The following is an 18,566-nucleotide window of genomic DNA, read 5'->3' as shown; positions in this document are numbered from 1 at the left end:
CTCAGACACTTTTGATGAGTCTGTATATCGAAAACAATTCATTTCAATCGTAAATCTCCTCTATAAAGGGGTTTGTGGCCCTCATAAGGGCCGATTTGTATGAGATATAGGTCTTACATTTATGCCTTCTTCTCAGTTTTCTTGGGCAGAAGTACAGCTTGAATGTTGGGCAAAACACCACCCTGAGCGATTGTAACTCCAGACAACAACTTGTTTAATTCCTCGTCGTTACGGATAGCTAACTGCAGATGACGTGGAATAATCCTAGTCTTCTTGTTGTCACGAGCAGCGTTGCCTGCCAACTCAAGAACTTCAGCTGCCAGGTATTCCATGACTGCAGCCAAATACACGGGAGCGCCAGCACCAACTCGTTCGGCATAGTTACCCTTTCGCAAAAGACGATGGATTCTGCCTACTGGGAATTGAAGGCCAGCCCTGCTGGAGCGGGACTTGCTCTTTCCCTTGACTTTTCCACCTTTGCCGCGACCAGACATTGTTCAATATTCTTTCGTAATAAGATGAGAGGAAAAATTGCGGCCTCCCATGAATCAAGTCAGTTTTGTTACTACTTCAAGCGTGCACCCGAGTGCATCAAATGAAAAGCAAGGCAGTTGGCGCGAATTGAAACACGTACTGTAATTTAAATGAAGTCGATAAATCGATCCATATTTTCAGCACCTGAATCTTGGGGGGGGGGCTCCGGCGTGGTTAATGGAGAGTAACTATTATTAGTAGGAAGTGTGGTGGGTAACACTGGTCGTGGTTTCACAGTTCTTTTAGGCTTTTTAAAGAGACGATCCCTCGGAGGGGAATTTGTTGCAGTTGCTGGGAGACCAGAATCTTCAGTATTCAAAGTCCGTAGAAAGGTAGTGAAGAGATTATAGTCAAATTCTTGATTCGTTAGTTGTTTCAATTGTAGAGATAGACCGAAGATATCTGCCTGAGTCCGATGATAGTTTTTACGAAGTTCAACTGGGAGAACGTCTATATGAGCTTCACAAGGGCGCCACCAAAAACTAGCGGAAAGGCTGCAAAGAAGGCTGGTAAAGCCCAAAAGAATATCTCCAAGGGAGATAAGAAGAAGAAGAGGAGGAGGAAGGAGAGCTATGCCATTTACATCTACAAAGTTTTGAAGCAAGTGCATCCTGACACTGGCATATCTAGCAAAGCTATGAGTATCATGAACAGCTTTGTTAATGACATCTTCGAGCGTATTGCTGCTGAAGCTTCTCGTTTGGCCCATTACAATAAGCGGTCAACTATCACCAGCCGGGAAATCCAAACAGCTGTGCGCCTTCTTTTGCCTGGTGAACTTGCCAAGCACGCTGTAAGTGAGGGTACGAAGGCTGTTACCAAGTACACAAGCTCTAAGTAAAAATCTTCTTCAAGATTTTTCATTTCAAACGGTCCTTGTCAGGACCAACACATTATTCGAAAGAGTTAAATCACGAAATTTGCTTCATTCTGTTATGTAGAAACACCTTGAAATCCAATTTCTATATGCTGTTAGTAAAAAAGTAAAGCACATAGCGGAGATGTGTCGTGCTTGTATACGAAAGGCATTTACTCGCCGGAGATCTACACTTAGTCATAATAATTTACTTTTAAAAAGTGGTAATACATTCCGTGTTAAGTATAGTAGTAGGTGCACACGGATCGGAAATCAGGTTATTTTAATGTGCCGTGCAAATAAACAGGCTGTTAGTGTAAGAAATAGTGGGTATAACGCTTAGAATATCGATTAATCGCTATGAAATAATGTTGATAAATTATCTCTTGAAAGTACTATAAAATTAATGTTTCTAGTATTTTCGTACTTGAAGGATAATGAAATTTGAAAAAGAGATGCCAACAGCACCTGGTGTTCCCAGGCGGTCACCCATCCAAGTACTGACCAGGCCCGATGCTGCTTGACTTCGGTGATCGGACGAGAACCGGTATATTCAGCATGGTATGGCCGTTGGCAACTACCTTTTCTTCAATGTCCTGTTAAGGAAGTATGTTTTAAGTAAGAATTGACATTATTAACTATAAAGGCAAGCATATTAACGTCGTTAACATTACTTGGAATATACTAATATTCGAATAAATATTTGAATGTTCGAATGATGAGTGATTCGGATGTTCATAGTGCCACTATGTCCTATCGAGTTTACTATCACGAACCACGTATGAAATTGTATATAAATAAATAAAAATAAATCCTTTATTAAGTATTGATTACAGGAAAAAGGCAAACTTACATTCTTTAATGTACACAATGAAATGTATGAAAGATATTTTTAAGATATGTTTCACTTACCCTTTATAACGCAAGGTAGTTTTCAGTGTAGCATCCTCTTCAGCTGCGAGATAACGTAAGGCAGATGATCATTCAGTCGTGAAGCACTAAAATGTAATATACATTTTAACTATTATCGATAAGAATTATTTACTGCAGGGATGCAAATAAAGTGAGGCAAATTAGTAAATAAAAACCGATACTGTAACTGATAATGTAATTACGTATCTGTATTAGTTGTATATACAGTAATCGCACGATTATCCGCGGAGTTGGATGTTGGCATAATCGCGCATAATCAGCAGTATGAGCAGAAAAGGGAAATGAAATGAAATCTTTAGATTTACGTCGCATACTTATACCGGTTACGCTAAAGGAGACGGTGATGATGAGTACTGAATGAAGAAAGTGGGAGGAAACGGGAGAAACCCGAGAAAACCCATGAGCACGGTCTTTATGCACGACAAAGTTCACACGGCACGAGCTGGGATTGAACCAGGGACCCCAAGCACCGGAGGCCAAAAAAGGGACAAAAAGTCTTTCGTGCAACTTTCGTTTTCGGTAAAAAGTTTACACATAATTTAGAAAGAGTAGTTTTCTTCTGGTCTTTTTATTTCACAAGTTGGTTCATGTCTATATTTTTTACATGCATAAAAAATTTTTCAACTCCCTTGCTTAGTTCCTGTTAAAGACCTCTACCTCTGATTGTATTTTTTGCACATATTCTTATTGTTTTCAGACAACATTTCTAAGAGCGTAATTTATCGTCAGCAAGAAAAGAAAAGGAAAGCCTCGGATAGTGGAATGTGTACTGTATATATATATATATATATATATATATATATATATATATATATATATATATATATATATATATATATATACGTATTAGTATATAGTTTTATTTTATACGTCTCCTATTATTACACAATGTGCAGATATTGTGAAAGCGCAAGTAAATATGTATAACTCCCCGTTCTGCACTTAATAACTTGAAAGAAGTTCGGGGAAGGTAGTGTAACAGAAAGTGCAAACAGAAATGAGGGTTTACAGGCATTTAATATTATTCCGTAGTAGTATGATTTTTTGTAAAATATATATATATATATATATATATATATATATATATATATATATATATATATATATATATATATATAAACATACATATTCAATGATATAGTAAGAGGTTAGCAGCACTGATAGAACTGCAGAAAGTACAAAACCGTTAATAAGAAAGAGAGAGAGATGGTGGCCGCTTTTGTGCTTTTCATTGGCTAATTCCGAATTGCGCGCGAATACGTACGAGATTTCTTTCTTTTTCCTCTTCGCAGCCCAGATGTTGCCAATTAGAAGTTTTTAGTACTACATTTGTATGAAAATGTTGCCTTTAAGAAATGTGGTTTGCATACGGAGAAAAGAGCAAAATGAATATTTATCTTAGTGGGCATGAAAAAAGACGAAACATTTTGCAAGATGGACACACGAACTTCCTTAATGCAGGCGTTCAGTACATTATTGTAAAGAAAAAAACACTAAAAAGAATTACTTCAATATCCCTAGCAACATTCAACAATTCATAGAGAAAAATCTTTATTTTGAGAACAATGGAAAACTATGTAATTGTAGATAACTACTAAATTTAATGATTAAGGAAAACGTTTAGGCCCGGCCCTTCAGAAAGAAAGTGCACAGAATTTTCTCTCATGGAAGCAATTGCAAAATCAACATTTTGTTTGCAGTTATAATTAGAGGATCTATATACAGGGTGTTCGAAAAAGAATGTATCCTCTTGAAAGAAAATATTCTCTGGGCCCCTAATCCTTTATATACCGAAAGGAAGTTTGTATAGCATTTTTTCTTACCTTCGTTAGAAGAATTGAAAGTGACTACTATCGTGACACGGGAGATATTTGATCGATAGTCGAATTACTCCCATGCTCGAATGAACACGTCTCTTGTAAGGAGAGGAAAGGCTTCTGTGATCCGCTATCGCAGCTGTGTCATATCTGCAGAGAATGTTAGGACACAAACGTGATCTTTGAGAGCCTCGTGAAAAGAAGTCGCATAGTATCATGTGTGGAGACATCGGGGCCATCTGAAGAACGCTTCATCATTAGGACCAAGGGCGAGTTACGAAACACTCTGGGATATATTTATTAACATAACTTCTCGTCATTCTGCAAGTGTGGTGGAGCTCCATCCTATTGGAAAAGGAAACCTCGGGAGCCCTCTTCATGTGTAGGTATCGTTCACATCTGAAGCATGTGAAGATAGATTACTGTACTATCGTGTACCTAAAATCATTTTCTACGAATACGAACATGTCTACACTGAAGGCAGTGCAGCTCTTTTTCTCTTTTTTTTTTGGTCATGTATTGTAACGCGGGGCAATGCACACAATAACATGTAATGTTGTGTATCATCATAAAGGGCCAGGGCGATGATTGGATCTTGATGGACGTGGAGAACTGATAGGTGATGTGAGTGGTATTGTGATCTATGGTTGTATGTTTACTGATGAATGCATAAGGAGAGGTGAAGGGGTTGCCTTTTTTTTTATGTCGATCGGCAGGGAAGCGATTGGGAAACTTTTGACTTTGTTTTTCAACCGAATATATTGATTGAATAGGTCGCCGACAATTTTACGGGGCGTCACGTCGTTGCCTTTTTCATGTCGATCGCGAGCGAAGCGAGCGTTTTTTTTTTTTTTTTTTTTTACCGACAATATGTATTGAATCGGTTGCCAACACCTTTAGGGGCGCGTCACGTCCTTCTTTCTGTGCTGATCGCGAGCGAAGCGAGCGCGAAATTTTTGACTTTTTTTTTTTTTTTTTACCCACAATATTTATTCAATCGGTCGCCAACACTTTTAGGGGTGCGTCACGTCCTCTTTTCTCTGCTGATCGCGAGCGAAGCGAGCGCGAAATTTTGACCTTTTTTTCTCTTTTTAATTCTTTTTTTTTCTTTAAGAAAAAATATTGATTTCATAGGTCGCCAACATTTTTACGGGATGGAACATCGTTTATTTGTTTTTCCAACCGTCTTTCTGTCTTGAGCCCCCGCCAAGTTAACTTTATGGTGGACAAAAACTATGTGCGGTGGGTTACCGCGGGGTTCTCCCGTTTCCTCCCACTTTCTTCATTCCACCACCATTTCAATCATTTCTCATAATCAGCGCCTCTTTTAGCCTAAGCGGCATAACGTGGGACGTAAAACAAAGATTTCCTTTAGTTGCTTTCTGTCTTGATTACGAGCGCGAAATTTTTTACTTTTTTTTTCTTTCTTTTGATATTATTCATTTAATAGGACGGCAACACCTTTACGGGCCGCCGCGTCGTCGTTTACACTTCTTCAGCCCATATTCTTTCTGCTTGTTCGTTTTCCGGCATCTTGTTATCACCGCCCGCGGGAATGCCTATGTCTTTCATCGCTTTTTGAAGCAAATCTTTAATAAATATGCACTCTCACATTTCTACTAATATGCATACCACAGTGGATAGACTGTAACTAGGAAAGCAGAAGCCTGCATATCATATTATTTAACAGTTGAAAGTGAACTGCCATTTTAAGTTTGATTTTGATCAGATGAGTGCAGTTCAACTCGTCGACAATTGTGAAGATTCTCGAGGTTAGGGACCATCCATTTTGTGCTTTGTAATGAAAATGGCTGCAGCCAAACTTCTCTGATCTGAATGAAACTTGGCATGATGATACATCTTGACCTGCTCTACAAGTTTATTTAGTATTTTCCGTTGCGCAGGCTTTTGCTTCTCCAGGTTCTCCCATGGAACTGAGAAACGTATTCAGTCGAACTTCTGCGGTAAGTCAGTATATCATCCTGAGAAGTTTGATCGAGATAGCAGAGGTTCGACTATTCGTTTTTCAATTCCATGTGATATTACAACACGGTGAACTAAATTTATATAGAAACACTTTGATTTTGTTTTGTTTTTTGCTAGCATTAAACTGAGAAAATGTTATTGAATAGACAGAGAACACCACTCAAAGAAAAGTACATCATAAGAATATATATATGGTTGCTGTGGTTCTCGGTTTAATTTGCTAGTTAAGAAACTTGCTCTAAATAAGTACATCTTACAGGTGAAAAACTAAGCCAGGCGATAGAATTAAATATAAAGTTATACACTTTTATTTTACGTTTACTAGTGTTGGGTTACTACTGTAAAATAAGTCAGTATATATGAAAGATAACTGTATTAGGTACTATTTTCCACCGGCGGTGTATTCTTGCATAGTGTACTTAATGTTTACAAGCGGGGCGCTACTAGTATGGATGCATGACAAGTGCTATTGAAACTCGAAAACTAACTGGTTTCCACTACCCTTGCTTATACGTATACCCGCGTCGCCTTCGCTCCTGTTCACTTTGGACGCACATTCTTGCTATCGCTCAGGCCCCCAGCTTTCTCCTGTTTTGGCTCCCTTAAATAGTATTCGTGCTTTTTATTGGCCACCTGGCAAAGCACTTGTAATGATTTTACACCAGTAACTCTAAAATACATGTGTATTACTTTATTTAATTCTGTCGTCTGCAGAATTTTTTTTTTTTTTCGTACAAATATGCCTTTTCATGCAGAACACTGAATTTTGCCTGTAAATTTTTGAGAATATGCTGTGACGAAACTTGAGCACCGTTCTTCTTTTCTTTCTTATCACGAGTCTTCTTTAGCCTAATGAGCACAATCATCACACGATAACGACTATTCTTTTCATTTAACTTGTAAACAAGTTGAACTAATAATAATAATTGATGTACAAAGGAGAAGTGTCCTACATATTTGAGGTAAAAAATAAAATAAATATACTTCTACTTCATCCGTGTTTACAAAGTTAAATGTTATCGATTTACAAAAAATGGTCACCTATCCACACACTGACCAGGCTCGACACTGCTTGACCATACATATTAAAACATCGGTCCCACTGAATACACAAGTAGTAAGCACATTCACATAAAAATAATTAGGAATACAGTATATAAAATGTGTTAATTAAAATAGCAAATGCCTTACCTTATCACAGGCGATCCAAAGCCACTGCACATCATCTGCTACGCACACTATATTCCTCCAATATTTCACTCACTTCCTATATCACGCAACAGAAAATATTAATAAAATTCACTTAGCAACATTTTCATTTTTAATCAACAATACGTATAACAATTAAGAATAAAATTAATTGTGAGCACATTGTTATAATTAGAATACTGTTTTTATTCGTTTACAAATATGGGATTAATATAGAGCTGGCAGCAACAATATATACAACTCATCCTGTATGTATCGTAAATCCTAACTTGAGAAGACATCTCTGACGCAAACAATGAGACAAGAAATCAAATACTATATCCGACACATTTGGGGTTTATTGAACTTCAATGTTGGAAGATACCACCTTGTCGGTAGTACAAATGTAATATCCTTACAACACGCGGAACTTTTGCCAGGCATATCTAGGAATTTGGGAAGATTAATTGATATCCTTAATGTGCAATGTATGATTATGACGCATTGTTATGTACACGCAGACGGAACCAGGACAATCTATAGATGACATTTGCACTGTGTTTGGACAATTTGTTCGCAGAAAGTAACCGTTTTTGTCTATGAATACTTGAGAACATGGAAGGTATGAGATATACATTTTATGCGCAAATATTATAATACAAATCATTGTTAGTTTGGTGGATGCGTGAAAGAAAGAAAAGGAGTAGATTTTTGCAGACGTCCGGATATAAAGCGAGAACTGAGAATACGCATCTATAACATCTATTTTCTTTGTGTTAATGATATCGATGAACTAAACGGGGAAACTAAAATACAACTGTTTGCAGTATAATTCGAAGTATAGTCAAGTGCAGAGGCGTACTCACGGGGTGTCCACCGGGTGCGGACTCCTCGCAAAAGTTCCTAAGTGAACATACATTTGCAGACTTTCTCATTAAATGTAGTTATTAACAGGGAAAATATTGATGTATCATCAATATAAATCTGATCTTACACTTCATCTGTACTCTGTCTGTATCATGTTTTTGTGAAAAAGTAAGTGGAATATTTATCGTGTTTTCGAATGCAGAATAATAGTATATAGACATAGTGGCTTGTAGTATTGGAACCTTGCCCCCCGAAGCTTGGATCCCTTAGAAGAAAAAAAAAATGCATGCGCGCCTGGTGAAATGGTTAACGAATTCAGTTCACTCGATGAATCGACAGATAGTAATACACATTTCGACAGATCGACAGCATTCGACAGATACAGACATATGAAAGTAGCACAAGAATTAGGCGAAAGTCCGTGCGTTTCCTCAATTCACGTAGGAAACAACAGAAAATATCAACTACCATAAAATAATCCGTATATATATTTAATTTATTTGGAATAAAATAAATATAGAAACAACCTGTTCATACATAACTACGGTAAGTGCGTTAATTGCTAACGTAAGAACAAATATGAAACAAGGCACAAAATAAAAAAGAAAAATAAAGTTAAAGGGAATAAATATTTAGGCTTGATTGTCATTCGTATTAAGAAGCTGGGTAATAAAATGTTAAAATCTACAGAAAATTATGAAATTAAATCAGGATTTGAAATAAAAGTCTATACATTGGAAGTAGGCCAGGGAGTTTGCAAGGCAGATGTGTGCGACACGCGTTACTTTATAGATTCCCTTCATTGAACTATAGTAAGCAGTACGAAGATGGTACTTTGCGTATAATCACAGGAAGGATTGAAGTTAATTACCATGGTAATATAATTATTTATTGATAAGTATTTCCATGTTAAATTATGAAAATTATAAGCACAAGGAGGGTGAAAAAGTAGTGTGACCGACTTAGCAATGACTGAAACATAAAATAGAAAAGCGAATAAAAACAAATGCCTTTTGAGTTATGTGGAATAAAGTTTCTTCTAGCCAGTAAGGAAGAATAGGATCTGGTGCATTCATTGAATACCTGAAAAAAATCGTTTATCAAAATAGAAGGAAACACACTTATCGTTGTGGCAACTACGAACTTCTGTTTACCTCAGCCCGCCTCAGCAAGTGCTTTCTATCCGGTCCGCGCTCCGTAACCAAACTCAACGCTGCCTGCCAGCGAAAATTTCATTCTTCAGTATCGTTGAGTTTATTGCAGAAAGCAATGGCAGATACGGCATCAGCACCTGCAGCCCCGGCACAGGCTTCTCCTAAGAAGTCTGCAAAGCCTAAGAAACCAAAAACAACACCTTCTCATCCAAGAACATCAGAAATGGTGAACAACGCCATCAAGAATTTGAAGGAAAGGGGAGGAAGTTCACTGCAAGCTATTAAGAAATACATCTCTCAGAACTACAAAGTGGATGCCGAGAAGCTTGCTCCATTTATCAAGAAATACTTGAGAAGTGCAGTTGCTTCTGGGTCTTTGGTTCAGACCAAGGGAAAAGGTGCATCTGGATCGTTTAAGCTTAGTGCTTCATCGCTGAAGGAGAAGCCTGAAGGTGGATCTTCAACCAAGGCGAAACGATCAGCATCAAAGGAGAAGAAGCCTGCGAAAAAGCCAGCAGCTAAACGTCCCAAGAAGACTGGTGAAAAGAAAAAGGCTGCTGCTCCCAAACCTAAGAAATCACCATCTAAAGTGAAGAAGGCAAAAACTCCCAAGAAGCCAAAGGCCCCGAAGCCAAAGAAGGCTACAGCAAAACCGAAAAGTGCTAAGAAGGCTGCACCAAAGAAGAAGTAAATGTGTCAGTAAATCATCTGACATTTTAAAACGGCTCTTTTTAGAGCCATCAAATACTTTGAGAAGAGTAAAATTGTGCTTTTCCTATCATTATCACATGTTCATTCATAGCAATGTATAGTATACACGCAAGGGACTTTGAGTTTTCTTTTTAACCGAAGCACTTCTTGATGTAAGTGCTTTATAACAGAGGGGAATTGAGGGTGGGGAAAGAAAGCTTTCACGGGTGTCAAGAATGGTGTACTCGAAAAAAAATGGGGAACACATTACGTAATGTCAATTTGTGATCACTTACTTTTTCCTTGTTCCTATCTTCAAGTAGCGAAACAGTACAGAAAACGCACTTAATGCATTTGTTAGAAAAACTTTTGCAGGCTGACTGGGTTCGATTCTCGGTGGGAGCTCAAATGTTTCGCATTGCACGTTAATAAGTAGGTCCACGTTTGAAACAGCCTTGCTGCTGAAAGGGACACTAAACTAAAATCAACTCTTTTCAAGGCTGGGGTGAAAGAAATGTTCGAACTTATTACAACTCGTGAAAGTGAAGTAGACTGTTTCAATTTAACGTCGTACTATTATGATTTTTATGATAAAGGAGACGGGTGATTACGCCTAATGAATGATGGAAATACTGGTGTAATGAGAAAGTGTTAGGAAAAGGGAACACGCTAATAACCACGGATACCGTCTTATAATTCGTAATATTGCTATAAAGAAAAATAGTAACACCAGCAGAAATGTAGGTGTACAATTGAACTGATGTTAAGTACAAACAGACACTTAAAGAAAGTTTAGTTTAACGTTTGCATTCAACAGCAGCGACCTCTGAGAAAATATTACTTTTGCTACCTTGGAAGAAGTACATATTTCGCCTGCGAGTTCTATGAGATTAATAACGTTGAGAAGGGCAAACAGTGGTTGAATCGAAGTTAACTTATGCAACATATGGCAAAATCGAATCCTTGACCACATAAAACGAAGATAATCAATCGGTAAACATAGGGGAAAACTAAAGAATATACTTGAAAGATAGGATGATATACGAAACGAGAGGAAAACGAAGGTAGATGTATTAACTATGCAACATACGGCGTGAGAATTTAAAAAAAAAAGATAACAAGTATGGACAAGATCCTTGTTAGGATAACAGCATCTCTAAGTAGTGTATTGGTCCTAAAAAGGACCGTTTTTGAACTCAGTGCCAGAACTTCAAACTTAAGCACGTTCCCCACGGATGCGGCGAGCAAGCTGAATGTCCTTAGGCATGATTGTGACTCTCTTTGCGTGAATAGCACACAAGTTGGTGTCTTCGAAAAGCCCTACAAGGTAAGCTTCACTTGCCTCCTGTAAAGCCATGACAGCTGAGCTTTGGAAGCGAAGATCTGTCTTGAAATATTGTGCAATTTCTCGGACGAGTCGTTGGAAGGGCAGCTTGCGGATGAGCAATTCAGTGCTCTTCTGGTAACGACGAATTTCTCGGAGAGCCACAGTACCAGGCCTGTAACGATGGGGCTTTTTCACTCCACCGGTAGCTGGAGCACTCTTTCTTGCAGCTTTGGTGGCAAGCTGCTTTCGAGGAGCTTTGCCTCCAGTAGATTTCCTAGCTGTCTGCTTGGTACGTGCCATTGCAACTGTCACGACTTGTTTCAAATAATTGCGCGCTGAATGAAGTCAAGTTATATAAAGAGCAAAACCGTTAAATCAAGCTATTTCTCATTGGATAAAGTCAGTCGAAAAGGACAGTTCTCATTGGCTTAGACACGTTTTGTGTTTTTCCTCCGTGCTTTCCCTGCATGATCGAAGGAACAAAACCACGAGTCTTGGGCTGCTTGGGCTTGTATTTCTCGTGTGTGGTGAGCGAAGCAGTAACATATCGAAATGACAGGACGTGGAAAAGGAGGCAAGGGTCTTGGCAAAGGAGGTGCCAAGCGCCACCGTAAAGTTCTTCGTGACAACATCCAGGGTATCACCAAACCCGCTATTAGGCGTCTTGCTCGCCGTGGTGGTGTGAAGCGTATCTCTGGTCTCATTTATGAAGAGACCCGAGGAGTATTGAAAGTATTCCTGGAGAACGTAATCAGAGATGCTGTTACATACACAGAACACGCCAAGAGGAAGACAGTGACAGCTATGGATGTTGTGTATGCCTTGAAGAGGCAAGGAAGAACCCTGTACGGTTTCGGAGGTTAAGTTGGGGTTCCTCCTATTTTGGATATAAAATTGGCATAAACGGCTCTTTTCAGAGCCAACAAATTTATATAAAGGGAAAGATTTACTTTGTGCGATTTTCTGTTAGATTATAAGAATTCGTGTAACTACATTAAAGCCTTTTGATGCACACAAAATTACAGACGTAGAGAGATTAATTTGAGAAAATCATACGTTTTTTTTTACATTATGTACGTTCATGTATACGTATTCATATGTAGCAGTATTAATGCTGGAGAAGGGGTTCTGGTTGGAAATTGGCGATTTGTTGGAAGTAGCGAGCATGAGAGATGCGAAACGCAAGTCGGAATTTCTGTTCTGACAGTAGGATGTACGTATAGAGGCTTATACAACTTCTATACTGTGCTGTGAGGGGCGAATAATGCGTTAGAAACCTGAATCTTGTCCTTTATCTTGTTTACGTGGTCTTGGGTTCGATTTTTTTCTTTTGCGGTAGTGTCTATTGTGATTTACATGTAAATTAATGACACTTCGTAGCGGGTTAGTAAAATAAAGAGTAATACAAATATGAGATGTAGGTTAATGCATTGTATACTTCACATTATTTACTAAAGAAAGGCAGTAGTTACAAGAAACCTAGGCTCGCTCGTTGGGCACAGTAGCAAATGAGTTCTGAGATCAGAGAATAAGAGTAGTTGCGTATTACAAACCATATACATATAACACATATCACACAAATATGAATATCGACCTTGCAAAGAATAAATCGTACTTAAGTGTGCATTTAATGTCATTACTATGTTGCAAAAGAAATTTAGGAAAGTTTTTTGATCCGCTCTGTTCATGATGTCATTGGGGCATAGTAATGAACAATAATAAATGTCGAGAACATATTGAACAGAGTAATTTCAGCCAAGCCAACGCAAGAGAGAAACATGAGTGCTTTAAGAATGTTGGAAATTCCTTTGTCTAGCATGAAGTACATGAGAATATGTGGTATGAGGTTTTCTTCCATTGCTGAGAATCTGGGCTCGACTGTCCTGTCCTCTGGGTAATATGAGCCCGATGTACGCAAATATCAAAAAAATGTAGCTAGCGACAATACAAAAGGTAATGATCTTATAATTAATAATGTAGTGGGAACTAAGCACATCGCTGTTTGGAGTATTCTAAAGATAGTGTGACTTCCTATGGGCTTCAATTACGATCGACGACTACACATACTAATTAATCGAATAGCAGCGAGAATTTCGAATGACACTAAGCAACTATCTCAGACACTTTTGATGAGTCTGTATATCGAAAACAATTCATTTCAATCGTAAATCTCCTCTATAAAGGGGTTTGTGGCCCTCATAAGGGCCGATTTGTATGAGATATAGGTCTTACATTTATGCCTTCTTCTCAGTTTTCTTGGGCAGAAGTACAGCTTGAATGTTGGGCAAAACACCACCCTGAGCGATTGTAACTCCAGACAACAACTTGTTTAATTCCTCGTCGTTACGGATAGCTAACTGCAGATGACGTGGAATAATCCTAGTCTTCTTGTTGTCACGAGCAGCGTTGCCTGCCAACTCAAGAACTTCAGCTGCCAGGTATTCCATGACTGCAGCCAAATACACGGGAGCGCCAGCACCAACTCGTTCGGCATAGTTACCCTTTCGCAAAAGACGATGGATTCTGCCTACTGGGAATTGAAGGCCAGCCCTGCTGGAGCGGGACTTGCTCTTTCCCTTGACTTTTCCACCTTTGCCGCGACCAGACATTGTTCAATATTCTTTCGTAATAAGATGAGAGGAAAAATTGCGGCCTCCCATGAATCAAGTCAGTTTTGTTACTACTTCAAGCGTGCACCCGAGTGCATCAAATGAAAAGCAAGGCAGTTGGCGCGAATTGAAACACGTACTGTAATTTAAATGAAGTCGATAAATCGGCGGACACATCTAATTTTGCTGAACGGAATTTTTCCTCTGAGATCTAGATCTGGAGTGATCAGCGGAGAGAGAAGCGGAGATGTTGGAGCTGACGTCGGCTACCTTCTTAAGACTGTGGATACCTAACGGTGACAACTAAGCAGTCGCTACTCATCGAGAAGCTCGCAATGCTGCAGCGCTAAGTAGAAAGAAGATCGAAGCAGTTAGACGCCGCAAGAAGAAGAGACTCATTATAAGTGTTATCAGGATAGTCTTTTGAGATAATCCTGCTTTAAAAGAGAAGAGACTGTTGTGTTAATAAAGAACATTGCTTCAACACACACTTACACACACCGCTTCCTGGGGAAATTATCATTGCTTTCCGTCGGCTTGACCCCCTATTGTGCGTCAAGCTTCGCGCTGGCCATATAGGCTGAACAGGCTTTGCCGACAGTCGGCTGACGGGAACGCTTTGTTATCTCTCTGGGATAGCGTTAGTGAAGCACCTACACAAAACTAGAGAGACTTTCCCTCAATTAGTGACCGGCCCTTATCAGGCCCACATACGCCATGCCACGCCAGAAGAAGAAATCACCCGCCAGAAGACCGGGTAGGGAGCCATCCCAAGCCCGCAGAGACTGCAGCGAAGACTCAAGAAAGAAGAAGACGACCACAAACCAAATCAAGAACACGCCAAGAGAACCCACCCAGGAAGAAGAAAAGGGACGTGAAACCCCCAGCAGGAGAGAAGCAAATGAAGAAAGAAGAGAAGACCAGCAACAGCCAGACACTCCATCGGCACAACAAGAGGCAGTTCCGCAAGTGAAACTCTATGAAGTCACTTACACAACCGAGGAAGTCATTAACATCATAGCTGAAAAGATGGACACCTCAGAAGTACGCGTCACATATAGAGGATACAAGAGGTTCAGGATTGACTTCGCCACACCAGTAGTACGAGATGTTTTTCTGCGCATCTTCAAAGCCAAACACTTCGGTGACAGAGCAATATTGATCCAAGCCAGAGGACAAGAAACAACCGAATTCGCCACACCAGAAGATATGACATCTGAGGCATCCGGCCATTTCAAGGACCAGAAGTCACCACACCCTAGAGCAGACAATGAAGTCAATGAACCAGCTGCCGAAGAAGAGTTCACAGTAGTGAAAGGCAAACGCACCAAGAAGAAGAAAGAAGACTCGCCAACACAGCAAGAAGACCCACGAACCAAGAAGAATGAAGGCGACAAGAGATCCCACCAAAAGCGACCAATATTTACGTGTGTTATCAAAAACGTACCAGTCACCACAGATGTTGAAACCTTCAAAACTGAATTAAGGAAACTGAGAATCAATTTCACAAACGCAGTGAGGATACAAACCCAGAAAGGACCAGCACCCTTACTCAGATTGTTCTCAGAAGATCCCGCTCAAATAAATAAATTGATAACACATGGAATCTCCATAGGGACGGCACATCACAAAGTAGAAACATCTAGAGCACCGCCACGGCCGATGCCGTGTTACAAATGCTATCAATATGGGCACCAGAGAGCTTTGTGCAAAAACAGAAGAGTGTGCCATCGTTGCGGAAAGGAACACGAAGACACCTGCAATAACCCAATTAACAACAACTTCTGTGCAACCTGTCGAACAACAGGCCACAGAACAGGAAATAGCAATTGCCCAAGAAGACCACGTCAAACTCACACCATAGCTATGAAAATCTTAACAGAAGACCAGCTTACACAAAAAGAAGAAACTGCAAAGCAGCAAGATATAGACGATGGCCCTAATAAGGACCAGACCACCCAACAAGAAGAAGAAAGGAAGAAACCGGAAGACCCACCCAGAGCTACCAAGGAACAAGAACAAATTGCTAATATCCTACAAACACTTATTGATGACGCCATGCATACAGTCACCAACAGAATCATCAAATGGATTACCTCAGTCTTAACTTTCACAATAGAACCGGCAAACCACCAACGACTCACCAGAGCAATAAAAGAAGCAACAAAGAAGATATACCGGCAATCCTTCAGCCCCATCTTAACAACAGATGGACAGCTATACGTTCCTTCTCTGCAACGCATCAATGGAGCCAACGCAGAATAAAAAAAAAAATCTGCAGACAGATGACGACACAAGCACCGACCAAAGGATCAAGAAGACGGCCAAATTGCATGTTAAAAAATAACAGTCTTCCCTACTAACAAAACACCTCCCAAATACAGACAACACAGATAGCTTAACACATACAGATAGGTTTTAGTATTTAAAGTAAACTATAATTTATTAATTTATTATTACAGACACTTTTACATGGATTTTCACCACCCTTCTCAAGTGGTTTTGCCATGTAAATACTATTGCATGCAGCATGACCGATAAAGGGGGTTTTTTCCTGGTTTCCAGGTTTTTTATCCCTCTATCAACACAATAAAATCTTCTTTCGCGCTTTCCTATCTTCTATTTTACCCTTCTTTCTTTCTATCTACACTTTAACTACAGATACGCGTGTAAATGTCTTTCGTTAAAGATAGAAGCCGCGAGACACACCCACCGACACCAGCTTTAGGCTACTAATTGCATGTGAGGAGAGGCATGTAGATAGATGGTTGATGCCTTACTCTCTGTCAGGGCGCGGGCTTTCCCGAGGGGCGTCCTTATTTTTAACTTTTCTGTTTCTGTTTTCTGTTTCTGTTTTTTGCTGAACGAGTGAGTCATCATGCCACCAAAAACTAGCGGAAAGGCTGCAAAGAAGGCTGGTAAAGCCCAAAAGAATATCTCCAAGGGAGATAAGAAGAAGAAGAGGAGGAGGAAGGAGAGCTATGCCATTTACATCTACAAAGTTTTGAAGCAAGTGCATCCTGACACTGGCATATCTAGCAAAGCTATGAGTATCATGAACAGCTTTGTTAATGACATCTTCGAGCGTATTGCTGCTGAAGCTTCTCGTTTGGCCCATTACAATAAGCGGTCAACTATCACCAGCCGGGAAATCCAAACAGCTGTGCGCCTTCTTTTGCCTGGTGAACTTGCCAAGCACGCTGTAAGTGAGGGTACGAAGGCTGTTACCAAGTACACAAGCTCTAAGTAAAAATCTTCTTCAAGATTTTTCATTTCAAACGGTCCTTGTCAGGACCAACACATTATTCGAAAGAGTTAAATCACGAAATTTGCTTCATTCTGTTATGTAGAAACACCTTGAAATCCAATTTCTATATGCTGTTAGTAAAAAAGTAAAGCACATAGCGGAGATGTGTCGTGCTTGTATACGAAAGGCATTTACTCGCCGGAGATCTACACTTAGTCATAATAATTTACTTTTAAAAAGTGGTAATACATTCCGTGTTAAGTATAGTAGTAGGTGCACACGGATCGGAAATCAGGTTATTTTAATGTGCCGTGCAAATAAACAGGCTGTTAGTGTAAGAAATAGTGGGTATAACGCTTAGAATATCGATTAATCGCTATGAAATAATGTTGATAAATTATCTCTTGAAAGTACTATAAAATTAATGTTTCTAGTATTTTCGTACTTGAAGGATAATGAAATTTGAAAAAGAGATGCCAACAGCACCTGGTGTTCCCAGGCGGTCACCCATCCAAGTACTGACCAGGCCCGATGCTGCTTGACTTCGGTGATCGGACGAGAACCGGTATATTCAGCATGGTATGGCCGTTGGCAACTACCTTTTCTTCAATGTCCTGTTAAGGAAGTATGTTTTAAGTAAGAATTGACATTATTAACTATAAAGGCAAGCATATTAACGTCGTTAACATTACTTGGAATATACTAATATTCGAATAAATATTTGAATGTTCGAATGATGAGTGATTCGGATGTTCATAGTGCCACTATGTCCTATCGAGTTTACTATCACGAACCACGTATGAAATTGTATATAAATAAATAAAAATAAATCCTTTATTAAGTATTGATTACAGGAAAAAGGCAAACTTACATTCTTTAATGTACACAATGAAATGTATGAAAGATATTTTTAAGATATGTTTCACTTACCCTTTATAACGCAAGGTAGTTTTCAGTGTAGCATCCTCTTCAGCTGCGAGATAACGTAAGGCAGATGATCATTCAGTCGTGAAGCACTAAAATGTAATATACATTTTAACTATTATCGATAAGAATTATTTACTGCAGGGATGCAAATAAAGTGAGGCAAATTAGTAAATAAAAACCGATACTGTAACTGATAATGTAATTACGTATCTGTATTAGTTGTATATACAGTAATCGCACGATTATCCGCGGAGTTGGATGTTGGCATAATCGCGCATAATCAGCAGTATGAGCAGAAAAGGGAAATGAAATGAAATCTTTAGATTTACGTCGCATACTTATACCGGTTACGCTAAAGGAGACGGTGATGATGAGTACTGAATGAAGAAAGTGGGAGGAAACGGGAGAAACCCGAGAAAACCCATGAGCAC

At 39.3% G+C, this 18,566-nt stretch overlaps 2 non-coding genes across 2 annotated transcripts; both read right to left on the bottom strand.

Annotated features, from left to right (window-relative positions):
- Positions 1-1,846: 1,846 nt before the first annotated feature.
- On the bottom strand, positions 1,847-1,965 carry LOC145678067 (5S ribosomal RNA). Its single transcript, XR_014130195.1, has one exon. It is a non-coding gene; the product is annotated as a 5S ribosomal RNA (ribosomal RNA).
- Positions 1,966-17,682: 15,717 nt separating this feature from the next.
- LOC145678066 (5S ribosomal RNA) lies at positions 17,683-17,801 on the bottom strand. Its single transcript, XR_014130194.1, has one exon. It is a non-coding gene; the product is annotated as a 5S ribosomal RNA (ribosomal RNA).
- Between the last annotated feature and the right edge of the window lie 765 nt (positions 17,802-18,566).

This window comes from Thermobia domestica, unplaced genomic scaffold (assembly GCF_964235325.1).
Source record: "Thermobia domestica unplaced genomic scaffold, izTheDome1.hap1.1 HAP1_SCAFFOLD_1798, whole genome shotgun sequence".
Lineage (NCBI taxonomy): Eukaryota > Metazoa > Arthropoda > Insecta > Zygentoma > Lepismatidae > Thermobia > Thermobia domestica.
Note: the sequence above shows the minus strand (reverse complement) of the source record. Positions and strands in the feature narration are given on the sequence as shown.